This window comes from Phyllobates terribilis, unplaced genomic scaffold (genome assembly GCF_046119375.1).
Source record: "Phyllobates terribilis strain yellow unplaced genomic scaffold, ASM4611937v1 Scaffold_414__1_contigs__length_1644244, whole genome shotgun sequence".
In the NCBI taxonomy this organism is placed as follows: Eukaryota; Metazoa; Chordata; class Amphibia; order Anura; family Dendrobatidae; genus Phyllobates; species Phyllobates terribilis.
This window is the reverse complement of record NW_027363174.1, coordinates 205,389-219,685: the sequence shown is the minus strand read 5'-3', so window position 1 is coordinate 219,685 and position 14,297 is coordinate 205,389. Positions and strand designations below refer to the sequence as shown.

The 14,297-nt window shown below is 45.8% G+C and overlaps 10 non-coding genes and 1 pseudogene across 10 annotated transcripts; all 11 read left to right on the top strand.

Moving 5' to 3' along the window:
• Positions 1 to 624: 624 nt before the first annotated feature.
• On the top strand, positions 625 to 815 carry LOC141226434 (U2 spliceosomal RNA). Its single transcript, XR_012293566.1, has one exon. It is a non-coding gene; the product is annotated as a U2 spliceosomal RNA (small nuclear RNA).
• A 1,126-nt stretch (positions 816 to 1,941) lies between these two features.
• On the top strand, positions 1,942 to 2,132 carry LOC141226433 (U2 spliceosomal RNA). The gene has a single exon (XR_012293565.1). It is a non-coding gene; the product is annotated as a U2 spliceosomal RNA (small nuclear RNA).
• A 1,114-nt stretch (positions 2,133 to 3,246) lies between these two features.
• On the top strand, positions 3,247 to 3,437 carry LOC141226432 (U2 spliceosomal RNA). The gene has a single exon (XR_012293564.1). It is a non-coding gene; the product is annotated as a U2 spliceosomal RNA (small nuclear RNA).
• A 1,125-nt stretch (positions 3,438 to 4,562) lies between these two features.
• On the top strand, positions 4,563 to 4,753 carry LOC141226431 (U2 spliceosomal RNA). The gene has a single exon (XR_012293563.1). It is a non-coding gene; the product is annotated as a U2 spliceosomal RNA (small nuclear RNA).
• A 1,114-nt stretch (positions 4,754 to 5,867) lies between these two features.
• Positions 5,868 to 6,058, top strand: LOC141226229 (U2 spliceosomal RNA). Its single transcript, XR_012293453.1, has one exon. It is a non-coding gene; the product is annotated as a U2 spliceosomal RNA (small nuclear RNA).
• A 1,117-nt stretch (positions 6,059 to 7,175) lies between these two features.
• LOC141226350 (U2 spliceosomal RNA) lies at positions 7,176 to 7,291 on the top strand (annotated as a pseudogene).
• Positions 7,292 to 7,815: 524 nt separating this feature from the next.
• Positions 7,816 to 7,997, top strand: LOC141226232 (U2 spliceosomal RNA). Its single transcript, XR_012293456.1, has one exon. It is a non-coding gene; the product is annotated as a U2 spliceosomal RNA (small nuclear RNA).
• A 1,115-nt stretch (positions 7,998 to 9,112) lies between these two features.
• On the top strand, positions 9,113 to 9,303 carry LOC141226430 (U2 spliceosomal RNA). Its single transcript, XR_012293562.1, has one exon. It is a non-coding gene; the product is annotated as a U2 spliceosomal RNA (small nuclear RNA).
• A 1,120-nt stretch (positions 9,304 to 10,423) lies between these two features.
• On the top strand, positions 10,424 to 10,614 carry LOC141226429 (U2 spliceosomal RNA). Its single transcript, XR_012293561.1, has one exon. It is a non-coding gene; the product is annotated as a U2 spliceosomal RNA (small nuclear RNA).
• A 1,113-nt stretch (positions 10,615 to 11,727) lies between these two features.
• Positions 11,728 to 11,918, top strand: LOC141226137 (U2 spliceosomal RNA). The gene has a single exon (XR_012293364.1). It is a non-coding gene; the product is annotated as a U2 spliceosomal RNA (small nuclear RNA).
• A 1,124-nt stretch (positions 11,919 to 13,042) lies between these two features.
• On the top strand, positions 13,043 to 13,233 carry LOC141226428 (U2 spliceosomal RNA). The gene has a single exon (XR_012293560.1). It is a non-coding gene; the product is annotated as a U2 spliceosomal RNA (small nuclear RNA).
• The last annotated feature ends 1,064 nt before the right edge of the window (positions 13,234 to 14,297 follow it).

Sequence of the window (14,297 nt, the reverse complement as noted above, 5' to 3'; positions counted from 1 at the left end):
TGTCTCCCTCTGCTGGAACACTGACTTCTTTCATTTAATGCCTGCAGACTATAAAAGAGAAACCAACCCAAAAAGTTTGGTTGATTAGTCTGTGGCATTCTTTTAAACTGTTGCTTATGGCGGTCTCTGTGAGCTTCTCAGTGACATTCAGCCATCCAGGTATCCCGCCTGCAGTAGACGGAATGTGGCAATGGAACGCTGGCTGCGCGTGTCATAATAGGCTCTGAGCCTTTATATACCTGCGCACAGCAGCAGCCACCTTCAGTCTGCTGCTGGACAGCCAGCAGCAGCAGCAGCAGGAGAGGTAATTAATCAGCAACCCTCCTGCTAAGGGTAGACAGCTGCTCGTTCCACACCCCCCCCCGCCTTAATTGGTTCTCCTTCCTTCCAACGGTGTTGAGGCGGGTGGGAACAGCCGGGGGTTGAGGGTACTGTGCTAAAAGAGGTGGAGTTATGCAGATCTAAAACGCGTGGATTGCAGCAGCAGCAAGCCGAAAAGTGCAGGCATGTGAGGGATCTAGAGGTTGACAGCATGTCTTCTTAACGGGAGTCCAGGTGGCCATCTCCACAAATGGACTTTTCAGAATCCTTGGGTGGCACCGTAGTCGGAAACCAATTCTGGTTATCGCTTCTCGGCCTTTTGGCTAAGATCAAGTGTAGTATCTGTTCTTATCAGTTTAATATCTGATACGTCCCCTATCTGGGGACCATATATTAAATGGATTTTTAGAACAGGGAGATGGAAAAAGAGCTTGCTCTGTCCACTCCACGCATTGACCTGGTATTGCAGTATCTCCAGGACCGGTGCACCCCTTCTTTAATGCAGTTTCTAAAATCAGAAAGAATTGAATTCAATGCTTTTTGTTCATTTTGCTTGTTTGTCGGATTTTGGGATGGACTCTTTGGCTTTGCTTTCCTTCTCCTCATTGGATTTTTCATGTTAAAAGTTGCAGAAGCCAGATGACAAGCTCATTTTGGTTCAACTTCAGCAACTGTGCATTGCATTGCCATGTAATGTAATGTAATGCAATGCTATCTATCTAGCTCTCCCTCTATACTTCCTTTTGGATAAACAGACATATTAGGCAAGCATTTTGGAGCTTTCACCTAAATAACTACAGGTGGTAAGATAAGCTGCACAATATAATTGACCTTTCAGTATATTGTTGCACACACACCATCTATTTAGCAAATGCCCTTGTTATCAACAGCAGCCTTTTAAACTCACCTGAGCTAACAGGTATGTGAGCTGGTTACTCTGCTGCGCTTAAAATTTCTTTTTTGGTTTGCTACAATGCCTTTTCTGAAACGTTGTCTCCCTCTGCTGGAACACTGACTTCTTTCATTTAATGCCTGCAGACTATAAAAGAGAAACCAACCCAAAAAGTTTGGTTGATTAGTCTGTGGCATTCTTTTAAACTGTTGCTTATGGCGGTCTCTGTGAGCTTCTCAGTGACATTCAGCCATCCAGGTATCCCGCCTGCAGTAGACGGAATGTGGCAATGGAACGCTGGCTGCGCGTGTCATAATAGGCTCTGAGCCTTTATATACCTGCGCACAGCAGCAGCCACCTTCAGTCTGCTGCTGGACAGCCAGCAGCAGCAGCAGCAGGAGAGGTAATTAATCAGCAACCCTCCTGCTAAGGGTAGACAGCTGCTCGTTCCACCCCCCCCCCCCCCCCGCCTTAATTGGTTCTCCTCCCTTCCAACGGTGTTGAGTCGGGTGGGAACAGCCGGGGGTTGAGGGTACTGTGCTAAAAGAGGTGGAGTTATGCAGATCTAAAACGCGTGGATTGCAGCAGCAGCAAGCCGAAAAGTGCAGGCATGTGAGGGATCTAGAGGTTGACAGCATGTCTTCTTAACGGGAGTCCAGGTGGCCATCTCCACAAATGGACTTTTCAGAATCCTTGGGTGGCACCGTAGTCGGAAACCAATTCTGGTTATCGCTTCTCGGCCTTTTGGCTAAGATCAAGTGTAGTATCTGTTCTTATCAGTTTAATATCTGATACGTCCCCTATCTGGGGACCATATATTAAATGGATTTTTAGAACAGGGAGATGGAAAAAGAGCTTGCTCTGTCCACTCCACGCATTGACCTGGTATTGCAGTATCTCCAGGACCGGTGCACCCCTTCTTTAATGCAGTTTCTAAAATCAGAAAGAATTGAATTCAATACTTTTTGTTCATTTTGCTTGTTTGTCGGATTTTGGGATGGACTCTTTGGCTTTGCTTTTCTTCTCCTCATTGGATTTTTCATGTTAAAAGTTGCAGAAGCCAGATGACAAGCTCATTTTGGTTCAACTTCAGCAACTGTGCATTGCATTGCCATGTAATGTAATGTAATGCAATGCTATCTATCTAGCTCTCCCTCTATACTTCCTTTTGGATAAACAGACATATTAGGCAAGCATTTTGGAGCTTTCACCTAAATAACTACAGGTGGTGAGATAAGCTGCATAATATAATTGACCTTTCAGTATATTGTTGCACACACACCATCTATTTAGCAAATGCCCTTGTTATCAACAGCAGCCTTTTAAACTCACCTGAGCTAACAGGTATGTGAGCTGGTTACTCTGCTGCGCTTAAAATTTCTTTTTTGGTTTGCTACAATGCCTTTTCTGAAACGTTGTCTCCCTCTGCTGGAACACTGACTTCTTTCATTTAATGCCTGCAGACTATAAAAGAGAAACCAACCCAAAAAGTTTGGTTGATTAGTCTGTGGCATTCTTTTAAACTGTTGCTTATGGCGGTCTCTGTGAGCTTCTCAGTGACATTCAGCCATCCAGGTATCCCGCCTGCAGTAGACGGAATGTGGCAATGGAACGCTGGCTGCGCGTGTCATAATAGGCTCTGAGCCTTTATATACCTGCGCACAGCAGCAGCCACCTTCAGTCTGCTGCTGGACAGCCAGCAGCAGCAGGAGAGGTAATTAATCAGCAACCCTCCTGCTAAGGGTAGACAGCTGCTCGTTCCACCCCCCCCCCGCCTTAATTGGTTCTCCTCCCTTCCAACGGTGTTGAGGCGGGTGGGAACAGCCGGGGGTTGAGGGTACTGTGCTAAAAGAGGTGGAGTTATGCAGATCTAAAACGCGTGGATTGCAGCAGCAGCAAGCCGAAAAGTGCAGGCATGTGAGGGATCTAGAGGTTGACAGCATGTCTTCTTAACGGGAGTCCAGGTGGCCATCTCCACAAATGGACTTTTCAGAATCCTTGGGTGGCACCGTAGTCGAAAACCAATTCTGGTTATCGCTTCTCGGCCTTTTGGCTAAGATCAAGTGTAGTATCTGTTCTTATCAGTTTAATATCTGATACGTCCCCTATCTGGGGACCATATATTAAATGGATTTTTAGAACAGGGAGATGGAAAAAGAGCTTGCTCTGTCCACTCCACGCATTGACCTGGTATTGCAGTATCTCCAGGACCGGTGCACCCCTTCTTTAATGCAGTTTCTAAAATCAGAAAGAATTGAATTCAATGCTTTTTGTTCATTTTGCTTGTTTGTCGGATTTTGGGATGGACTCTTTGGCTTTGCTTTCCTTCTCCTCATTGGAATTTTCATGTTAAAAGTTGCAGAAGCCAGATGACAAGCTCATTTTGGTTCAACTTCAGCAACTGTGCATTGCATTGCCATGTAATGTAATGTAATGCAATGCTATCTATCTAGCTCTCCCTCTATACTTCCTTTTGGATAAACAGACATATTAGGCAAGCATTTTGGAGCTTTCACCTAAATAACTACAGGTGGTGAGATAAGCTGCACAATATAATTGACCTTTCAGTATATTGTTGCACACACACCATCTATTTAGCAAATGCCCTTGTTATCAACAGCAGCCTTTTAAACTCACCTGAGCTAACAGGTATGTGAGCTGGTTACTCTGCTGCGCTTAAAATTTCTTTTTTGGTTTGCTACAATGCCTTTTCTGAAACGTTGTCTCCCTCTGCTGGAACACTGACTTCTTTCATTTAATGCCTGCAGACTATAAAAGAGAAACCAACCCAAAAAGTTTGGTTGATTAGTCTGTGGCATTCTTTTAAACTGTTGCTTATGGCGGTCTCTGTGAGCTTCTCAGTGACATTCAGCCATCCAGGTATCCCGCCTGCAGTAGACGGAATGTGGCAATGGAACGCTGGCTGCGCGTGTCATAATAGGCTCTGAGCCTTTATATACCTGCGCACAGCAGCAGCCACCTTCAGTCTGCTGCTGGACAGCCAGCAGCAGCAGCAGCAGGAGAGGTAATTAATCAGCAACCCTCCTGCTAAGGGTAGACAGCTGCTCGTTCCACCCCCCCCCCCCCCCGCCTTAATTGGTTCTCCTCCCTTCCAACGGTGTTGAGTCGGGTGGGAACAGCCGGGGGTTGAGGGTACTGTGCTAAAAGAGGTGGAGTTATGCAGATCTAAAACGCGTGGATTGCAGCAGCAGCAAGCCGAAAAGTGCAGGCATGTGAGGGATCTAGAGGTTGACAGCATGTCTTCTTAACGGGAGTCCAGGTGGCCATCTCCACAAATGGACTTTTCAGAATCCTTGGGTGGCACCGTAGTCGGAAACCAATTCTGGTTATCGCTTCTCGGCCTTTTGGCTAAGATCAAGTGTAGTATCTGTTCTTATCAGTTTAATATCTGATACGTCCCCTATCTGGGGACCATATATTAAATGGATTTTTAGAACAGGGAGATGGAAAAAGAGCTTGCTCTGTCCACTCCACGCATTGACCTGGTATTGCAGTATCTCCAGGACCGGTGCACCCCTTCTTTAATGCAGTTTCTAAAATCAGAAAGAATTGAATTCAATACTTTTTGTTCATTTTGCTTGTTTGTCGGATTTTGGGATGGACTCTTTGGCTTTGCTTTTCTTCTCCTCATTGGATTTTTCATGTTAAAAGTTGCAGAAGCCAGATGACAAGCTCATTTTGGTTCAACTTCAGCAACTGTGCATTGCATTGCCATGTAATGTAATGTAATGCAATGCTATCTATCTAGCTCTCCCTCTATACTTCCTTTTGGATAAACAGACATATTAGGCAAGCATTTTGGAGCTTTCACCTAAATAACTACAGGTGGTGAGATAAGCTGCATAATATAATTGACCTTTCAGTATATTGTTGCACACACACCATCTATTTAGCAAATGCCCTTGTTATCAACAGCAGCCTTTTAAACTCACCTGAGCTAACAGGTATGTGAGCTGGTTACTCTGCTGCGCTTAAAATTTCTTTTTTGGTTTGCTACAATGCCTTTTCTGAAACGTTGTCTCCCTCTGCTGGAACACTGACTTCTTTCATTTAATGCCTGCAGACTATAAAAGAGAAACCAACCCAAAAAGTTTGGTTGATTAGTCTGTGGCATTCTTTTAAACTGTTGCTTATGGCGGTCTCTGTGAGCTTCTCAGTGACATTCAGCCATCCAGGTATCCCGCCTGCAGTAGACGGAATGTGGCAATGGAACGCTGGCTGCGCGTGTCATAATAGGCTCTGAGCCTTTATATACCTGCGCACAGCAGCAGCCACCTTCAGTCTGCTGCTGGACAGCCAGCAGCAGCAGGAGAGGTAATTAATCAGCAACCCTCCTGCTAAGGGTAGACAGCTGCTCGTTCCACCCCCCCCCCGCCTTAATTGGTTCTCCTCCCTTCCAACGGTGTTGAGGCGGGTGGGAACAGCCGGGGGTTGAGGGTACTGTGCTAAAAGAGGTGGAGTTATGCAGATCTAAAACGCGTGGATTGCAGCAGCAGCAAGCCGAAAAGTGCAGGCATGTGAGGGATCTAGAGGTTGACAGCATGTCTTCTTAACGGGAGTCCAGGTGGCCATCTCCACAAATGGACTTTTCAGAATCCTTGGGTGGCACCGTAGTCGGAAACCAATTCTGGTTATCGCTTCTCGGCCTTTTGGCTAAGATCAAGTGTAGTATCTGTTCTTATCAGTTTAATATCTGATACGTCCCCTATCTGGGGACCATATATTAAATGGATTTTTAGAACAGCGAGATGGAAAAAGTGCTTGCTCTGTCCACTCCACGCATTGACCTGGTATTGCAGTATCTCCAGGACCGGTGCACCCCTTCTTTAATGCAGTTTCTAAAATCAGAAAGAATTGAATTCAATGCTTTTTGTTCATTTTGCTTGTTTGTCGGATTTTGGGATGGACTCTTTGGCTTTGCTTTTCTTCTCCTCATTGGATTTTTCATGTTAAAAGTTGCAGAAGCCAGATGACAAGCTCATTTTGGTTCAACTTCAGCAACTGTGCATTGCATTGCCATGTAATGTAATGTAATGCAATGCTATCTATCTAGCTCTCCCTCTATACTTCCTTCTGGATAAACAGACATATTAGGCAAGCATTTTGGAGCTTTCACCTAAATAACTACAGGTGGTGAGATAAGCTGCACAATATAATTGACCTTTCAGTATATTGTTGCACACACACCATCTATTTAGCAAATGCCCTTGTTATCAACAGCAGCCTTTTAAACTCACCTGAGCTAACAGGTATGTGAGCTGGTTACTCTGCTGCGCTTAAAATTTCTTTTTTGGTTTGCTACAATGCCTTTTCTGAAACGTTGTCTCCCTCTGCTGGAACACTGACTTCCTTCATTTAATGCCTGCAGACTATAAAAGAGAAACCAACCCAAAAAGTTTGGTTGATTAGTCTGTGGCATTCTTTTAAACTGTTGCTTATGGCGGTCTCTGTGAGCTTCTCAGTGACATTCAGCCATCCAGGTATCCCGCCTGCAGTAGACGGAATGTGGCAATGGAACGCTGGCTGCGCGTGTCATAATAGGCTCTGAGCCTTTATATACCTGCGCACAGCAGCAGCCACCTTCAGTCTGCTGCTGGACAGCCAGCAGCAGCAGCAGGAGAGGTAATTAATCAGCAACCCTCCTGCTAAGGGTAGACAGCTGCTCGTTCCACCCCCCCCCCGCCTTAATTGGTTCTCCTCCCTTCCAACGGTGTTGAGGCGGGTGGGAACAGCCGGGGGTTGAGGGTACTGTGCTAAAAGAGGTGGAGTTATGCAGATCTAAAACGCGTGGATTGCAGCAGCAGCAAGCCGAAAAGTGCAGGCATGTGAGGGATCTAGAGGTTGACAGCATGTCTTCTTAACGGGAGTCCAGGTGGCCATCTCCACAAATGGACTTTTCAGAATCCTTGGGTGGCACCGTAGTCGGAAACCAATTCTGGTTATCGCTTCTCGGCCTTTTGGCTAAGATCAAGTGTAGTATCTTTTGAAAAGGCAGTTTTGTCCTTGGGCTGCCCTAGTAAATTGATGCATATTACACACTGGTTTGGTGCACTTGTTAGTACGCCAGGTGGCTCATAGAGTTATCTGATGGAAAACATGGCCCTCCAGGATCGAAGTCACTAGGCTGGGTAAGTGTGAGGGCTTTGGAGCAATGTGCCCCAGGAGTAGGCGCCCTGGTGGGAGTCCAAGCTTACTGGGACTGGGAACCCCAGAAAGACTTGGCTTCGTAGCACGCCGCACCTTTGCCAATCATACTTTCTGAGCAACCCCCCCTATTCCTGGCCTCCGGGCTAGGAAGGGGAATTTTTATAAACCCGGTCGGAGGTCCGGTCAGCTTTGGGCTGAGAAACCAACACAGGCTCCAGCTCCACTAGGGTGGCAGCCTAGATGGAAGCTGGGAGCACGAAAACGGCTCTTCTCCGGCTTCGGCTAGGGAGAGCATCGGAGATCCCTGACCCTCGCTGTGGCCTTCTGGCTCGGAGGGATGGGGATGGTTTATTGGGGACCCTTTCCTCCGGGAAGGGTCCACATGAATCCTCGCCTCGTGCGCTGTTTTGGTGTGACTTCGGTCACATTTTTCAGTGCCTTGGATGCAGCTTCAATCAAAAAATCTGTTCTTATCAGTTTAATATCTGATACGTCCCCTATCTGGGGACCATATATTAAATGGATTTTTAGAACAGGGAGATGGAAAAAGAGCTTGCTCTGTCCACTCCACGCATTGACCTGGTATTGCAGTATCTCCAGGACCGGTGCACCCCTTCTTTAATGCAGTTTCTAAAATCAGAAAGAATTGAATTCAATGCTTTTTGTTCATTTTGCTTGTTTGTCGGATTTTGGGATGGACTCTTTGGCTTTGCTTTTCTTCTCCTCATTGGATTTTTCATGTTAAAAGTTGCAGAAGCCAGATGACAAGCTCATTTTGGTTCAACTTCAGCAACTGTGCATTGCATTGCCATGTAATGTAATGTAATGCAATGCTATCTATCTAGCTCTCCCTCTATACTTCCTTTTGGATAAACAGACATATTAGGCAAGCATTTTGGAGCTTTCACCTAAATAACTACAGGTGGTGAGATAAGCTGCACAATATAATTGACCTTTCAGTATATTGTTGCACACACACCATCTATTTAGCAAATGCCCTTGTTATCAACAGCAGCCTTTTAAACTCACCTGAGCTAACAGGTATGTGAGCTGGTTACTCTGCTGCGCTTAAAATTTCTTTTTTGGTTTGCTACAATGCCTTTTCTGAAACGTTGTCTCCCTCTGCTGGAACACTGACTTCTTTCATTTAATGCCTGCAGACTATAAAAGAGAAACCAACCCAAAAAGTTTGGTTGATTAGTCTGTGGCATTCTTTTAAACTGTTGCTTATGGCGGTCTCTGTGAGCTTCTCAGTGACATTCAGCCATCCAGGTATCCCGCCTGCAGTAGACGGAATGTGGCAATGGAACGCTGGCTGCGCGTGTCATAATAGGCTCTGAGCCTTTATATACCTGCGCACAGCAGCAGCCACCTTCAGTCTGCTGCTGGACAGCCAGCAGCAGCAGGAGAGGTAATTAATCAGCAACCCTCCTGCTAAGGGTAGACAGCTGCTCGTTCCACCCCCCCCCCCGCCTTAATTGGTTCTCCTCCCTTCCAACGGTGTTGAGGCGGGTGGGAACAGCCGGGGGTTGAGGGTACTGTGCTAAAAGAGGTGGAGTTATGCAGATCTAAAACGCGTGGATTGCAGCAGCAGCAAGCCGAAAAGTGCAGGCATGTGAGGGATCTAGAGGTTGACAGCATGTCTTCTTAACGGGAGTCCAGGTGGCCATCTCCACAAATGGACTTTTCAGAATCCTTGGGTGGCACCGTAGTCGGAAACCAATTCTGGTTATCGCTTCTCGGCCTTTTGGCTAAGATCAAGTGTAGTATCTGTTCTTATCAGTTTAATATCTGATACGTCCCCTATCTGGGGACCATATATTAAATGGATTTTTAGAACAGGGAGATGGAAAAAGAGCTTGCTCTGTCCACTCCACGCATTGACCTGGTATTGCAGTATCTCCAGGACCGGTGCACCCCTTCTTTAATGCAGTTTCTAAAATCAGAAAGAATTGAATTCAATGCTTTTTGTTCATTTTGCTTGTTTGTCGGATTTTGGGATGGACTCTTTGGCTTTGCTTTTCTTCTCCTCATTGGATTTTTCATGTTAAAAGTTGCAGAAGCCAGATGACAAGCTCATTTTGGTTCAACTTCAGCAACTGTGCATTGCATTGCCATGTAATGTAATGTAATGCAATGCTATCTATCTAGCTCTCCCTCTATACTTCCTTTTGGATAAACAGACATATTAGGCAAGCATTTTGGAGCTTTCACCTAAATAACTACAGGTGGTGAGATAAGCTGCACAATATAATTGACCTTTCAGTATATTGTTGCACACACACCATCTATTTAGCAAATGCCCTTGTTATCAACAGCAGCCTTTTAAACTCACCTGAGCTAACAGGTATGTGAGCTGGTTACTCTGCTGCGCTTAAAATTTCTTTTTTGGTTTGCTACAATGCCTTTTCTGAAACGTTGTCTCCCTCTGCTGGAACACTGACTTCTTTCATTTAATACCTGCAGACTATAAAAGAGAAACCAACCCAAAAAGTTTGGTTGATTAGTCTGTGGCATTCTTTTAAACTGTTGCTTATGGCGGTCTCTGTGAGCTTCTCAGTGACATTCAGCCATCCAGGTATCCCGCCTGCAGTAGACGGAATGTGGCAATGGAACGCTGGCTGCGCGTGTCATAATAGGCTCTGAGCCTTTATATACCTGCGCACAGCAGCAGCCACCTTCAGTCTGCTGCTGGACAGCCAGCAGCAGCAGCAGCAGGAGAGGTAATTAATCAGCAACCCTCCTGCTAAGGGTAGACAGCTGCTCGTTCCACCCCCCCCCCGCCTTAATTGGTTCTCCTCCCTTCAAACGGTGTTGAGTCGGGTGGGAACAGCCGGGGGTTGAGGGTACTGTGCTAAAAGAGGTGGAGTTATGCAGATCTAAAACGCGTGGATTGCAGCAGCAGCAAGCCGAAAAGTGCAGGCATGTGAGGGATCTAGAGGTTGACAGCATGTCTTCTTAACGGGAGTCCAGGTGGCCATCTCCACAAATGGACTTTTCAGAATCCTTGGGTGGCACCGTAGTCGGAAACCAATTCTGGTTATCGCTTCTCGGCCTTTTGGCTAAGATCAAGTGTAGTATCTGTTCTTATCAGTTTAATATCTGATACGTCCCCTATCTGGGGACCATATATTAAATGGATTTTTAGAACAGGGAGATGGAAAAAGAGCTTGCTCTGTCCACTCCACGCATTGACCTGGTATTGCAGTATCTCCAGGACCGGTGCACCCCTTCTTTAATGCAGTTTCTAAAATCAGAAAGAATTGAATTCAATGCTTTTTGTTCATTTTGCTTGTTTGTCGGATTTTGGGATGGACTCTTTGGCTTTGCTTTTCTTCTCCTCATTGGATTTTTCATGTTAAAAGTTGCAGAAGCCAGATGACAAGCTCATTTTGGTTCAACTTCAGCAACTGTGCATTGCATTGCCATGTAATGTAATGTAATGCAATGCTATCTATCTAGCTCTCCCTCTATACTTCCTTTTGGATAAACAGACATATTAGGCAAGCATTTTGGAGCTTTCACCTAAATAACTACAGGTGGTGAGATAAGCTGCACAATATAATTGACCTTTCAGTATATTGTTGCACACACACCATCTATTTAGCAAATGCCCTTGTTATCAACAGCAGCCTTTTAAACTCACCTGAGCTAACAGGTATGTGAGCTGGTTACTCTGCTGCGCTTAAAATTTCTTTTTTGGTTTGCTACAATGCCTTTTCTGAAACGTTGTCTCCCTCTGCTGGAACACTGACTTCTTTCATTTAATGCCTGCAGACTATAAAAGAGAAACCAACCCAAAAAGTTTGGTTGATTAGTCTGTGGCATTCTTTTAAACTGTTGCTTATGGCGGTCTCTGTGAGCTTCTCAGTGACATTCAGCCATCCAGGTATCCCGCCTGCAGTAGACGGAATGTGGCAATGGAACGCTGGCTGCGCGTGTCATAATAGGCTCTGAGCCTTTATATACCTGCGCACAGCAGCAGCCACCTTCAGTCTGCTGCTGGACAGCCAGCAGCAGCAGGAGAGGTAATTAATCAGCAACCCTCCTGCTAAGGGTAGACAGCTGCTCGTTCCACCCCCCCCCGCCTTAATTGGTTCTCCTCCCTTCCAACGGTGTTGAGTCGGGTGGGAACAGCCGGGGGTTGAGGGTACTGTGCTAAAAGAGGTGGAGTTATGCAGATCTAAAACGCGTGGATTGCAGCAGCAGCAAGCCGAAAAGTGCAGGCATGTGAGGGATCTAGAGGTTGACAGCATGTCTTCTTAACGGGAGTCCAGGTGGCCATCTCCACAAATGGACTTTTCAGAATCCTTGGGTGGCACCGTAGTCGGAAACCAATTCTGGTTATCGCTTCTCGGCCTTTTGGCTAAGATCAAGTGTAGTATCTGTTCTTATCAGTTTAATATCTGATACGTCCACTATCTGGGGACCATATATTAAATGGATTTTTAGAACAGGGAGATGGAAAAAGAGCTTGCTCTGTCCACTCCACGCATTGACCTGGTATTGCAGTATCTCCAGGACCGGTGCACCCCTTCTTTAATGCAGTTTCTAAAATCAGAAAGAATTGAATTCAATGCTTTTTGTTAATTTTGCTTGTTTGTCGGATTTTGGGATGGACTCTTTGGCTTTGCTTTTCTTCTCCTCATTGGATTTTTCATGTTAAAAGTTGCAGAAGCCAGATGACAAGCTCATTTTGGTTCAACTTCAGCAACTGTGCATTGCATTGCCATGTAATGTAATGTAATGCAATGCTATCTATCTAGCTCTCCCTCTATACTTCCTTTTGGATAAACAGACATATTAGGCAAGCATTTTGGAGCTTTCACCTAAATAACTACAGGTGGTGAGATAAGCTGCACAATATAATTGACCTTTCAGTATATTGTTGCACACACACCATCTATTTAGCAAATGCCCTTGTTATCAACAGCAGCCTTTTAAACTCACCTGAGCTAACAGGTATGTGAGCTGGTTACTCTGCTGCGCTTAAAATTTCTTTTTTGGTTTGCTACAATGCCTTTTCTGAAACGTTGTCTCCCTCTGCTGGAACACTGACTTCTTTCATTTAATGCCTGCAGACTATAAAAGAGAAACCAACCCAAAAAGTTTGGTTGATTAGTCTGTGGCATTCTTTTAAACTGTTGCTTATGGCGGTCTCTGTGAGCTTCTCAGTGACATTCAGCCATCCAGGTATCCCGCCTGCAGTAGACGGAATGTGGCAATGGAACGCTGGCTGCGCGTGTCATAATAGGCTCTGAGCCTTTATATACCTGCGCACAGCAGCAGCCACCTTCAGTCTGCTGCTGGACAGCCAGCAGCAGCAGCAGCAGGAGAGGTAATTAATCAGCAACCCTCCTGCTAAGGGTAGACAGCTGCTCGTTCCACCCCCCCCCCCCCCGCCTTAATTGGTTCTCCTCCCTTCCAACGGTGTTGAGGCGGGTGGGAACAGCCGGGGGTTGAGGGTACTGTGCTAAAAGAGGTGGAGTTATGCAGATCTAAAACGCGTGGATTGCAGCAGCAGCAAGCCGAAAAGTGCAGGCATGTGAGGGATCTAGAGGTTGACAGCATGTCTTCTTAACGGGAGTCCAGGTGGCCATCTCCACAAATGGACTTTTCAGAATCCTTGGGTGGCACCGTAGTCGGAAACCAATTCTGGTTATCGCTTCTCGGCCTTTTGGCTAAGATCAAGTGTAGTATCTGTTCTTATCAGTTTAATATCTGATACGTCCCCTATCTGGGGACCATATATTAAATGGATTTTTAGAACAGGGAGATGGAAAAAGAGCTTGCTCTGTCCACTCCACGCATTGACCTGGTATTGCAGTATCTCCAGGACCGGTGCACCCCTTCTTTAATGCAGTTTCTAAAATCAGAAAGAATTGAATTCAATGCTTTTTGTTCATTTTGCTTGTTTGTCGGATTTTGGGATGGACTCTTTGGCTTTGCTTTTCTTCTCCTCATTGGATTTTTCATGTTAAAAGTTGCAGAAGCCAGATGACAAGCTCATTTTGGTTCAACTTCAGCAACTGTGCATTGCATTGCCATGTAATGTAATTTAATGCAATGCTATCTATCTAGCTCTCCCTCTATACTTCCTTTTGGATAAACAGACATATTAGGCAAGCATTTTGGAGCTTTCACCTAAATAACTACAGGTGGTGAGATAAGCTGCACAATATAATTGACCTTTCAGTATATTGTTGCACACACACCATCTATTTAGCAAATGCCCTTGTTATCAACAGCAGCCTTTTAAACTCACCTGAGCTAACAGGTATGTGAGCTGGTTACTCTGCTGCGCTTAAAATTTCTTTTTTGGTTTGCTACAATGCCTTTTCTGAAACGTTGTCTCCCTCTGCTGGAACACTGACTTCTTTCATTTAATGCCTGCAGACTATAAAAGAGAAACCAACCCAAAAAGTTTGGTTGATTAGTCTGTGGCATTCTTTTAAACTGTTGCTTATGGCGGTCTCTGTGAGCTTCTCAGTGACATTCAGCCATCCAGGTATCCCGCCTGCAGTAGACGGAATGTGGCAATGGAACGCTGGCTGCGCGTGTCATAATAGGCTCTGAGCCTTTATATACCTGCGCACAGCAGCAGCCACCTTCAGTCTGCTGCTGGACAGCCAGCAGCAGCAGCAGGAGAGGTAATTAATCAGCAACCCTCCTGCTAAGGGTAGACAGCTGCTCGTTCCACCCCCCCCCCGCCTTAATTGGTTCTCCTCCCTTCCAACGGTGTTGAGGCGGGTGGGAACAGCCGGGGGTTGAGGGTACTGTGCTAAAAGAGGTGGAGTTATGCAGATCTAAAACGCGTGGATTGCAGCAGCAGCAAGCCGAAAAGTGCAGGCATGTGAGGGATCTAGAGGTTGACAGCATGTCTTCTTAACGGGAGTCCAGGTGGCCATCTCCACAA